Source organism: Octopus bimaculoides, chromosome 5 (assembly GCF_001194135.2).
Source record: "Octopus bimaculoides isolate UCB-OBI-ISO-001 chromosome 5, ASM119413v2, whole genome shotgun sequence".
In the NCBI taxonomy this organism is placed as follows: domain Eukaryota; kingdom Metazoa; phylum Mollusca; class Cephalopoda; order Octopoda; family Octopodidae; genus Octopus; species Octopus bimaculoides.
In genome coordinates, this window is record NC_068985.1 from 22,969,967 (window position 1) to 22,970,971 (window position 1,005).

Genomic DNA, 1,005 nt, shown 5'->3' on the forward strand with positions numbered 1-1,005 from the left:
TAGAACCATGTCATTTTAGTTTCAGTTCCACTTAGTGGGACTAAGGATGCACATCTCTTGTACAAGGGGTGTTCATTAAAGATTTCCTCTGACCCACTTCTGTGTATTGCAGGAAATGGAACTTGTACAGAAATAATTATACATGTCTCTACATGTCACATTTTAATTTGCAGCTTTACACTAGTATTCATTTGTCTTTTATGGCTACTAAAGTGGACTAAGGTACTATAATGAAGGCAGTTGAATGCAGATCAGTGATCAGATTCTTATAATTGAAAGGTTGTACACCAAAAGAGATTTTCGATGAGATGAAAGAAGTATATGGTGATGATGCACCATTATACAATGTAGTGAAGCACTGGCATCACCAGTTCAAATGTGGTTGGACATCAGTAGAAACTGCTCCTATTCCTAGATGACCACATTCTGCCATTGATGACAACACCATCCATAAAGTGAAAGCTGCCGTTTTAGAGGATCGCTGTATAACTATTCAGCAACCAGCCCAAGAAGTGAAGATATGTGTAGGGTCCAGACCAGTTGTCTGCTTGGTGGATTCCCTGAATGCTCACATCTTTTCAGAAGCAGAAATAAGTCGATTGTTCCCAGGCCAAGAAAACAGACTTTTTCAGCAGACTTACCTCAGACGATGAAACATGGGTCCATCACTATGATCCTGAGACTAAAGTCCAGTCAAAGCAATGGAAACATGATAACTCACCACCTCCAAAGAACACTTGTGTCCAACCCTCAGCAGGCAAGTTAATGCTCACAGTCTTTTGGGACCAGTGCAGAATAGTGATGATGGATTTCCTGGCAAAGGGCACCACAATTAACAGGGCATATTATGCTTTCCTGCTGCAGAAATTGCAGGATGCCATCGAAGCAAAGAGGAGTGGCATGCTGACCAAATGAGTCCCCTCCTCCAAAACTACGCCCCAGGTCACAATGCTCATGTTGTCCAGATGAAAGCACACTCCTGCAGCTATGAAATACTTCCTCATC

The 1,005-nt window shown here is 42.1% G+C and overlaps 1 protein-coding gene across 1 annotated transcript in view; it reads left to right on the forward strand.

The window, feature by feature from the left end:
- Positions 1-1,005, forward strand: part of LOC106874327 (neurotrypsin) — a 61,355-nt gene that overhangs the window by 3,523 nt on the left and 56,827 nt on the right. The gene's annotated exons all lie outside the window — the stretch shown is intronic.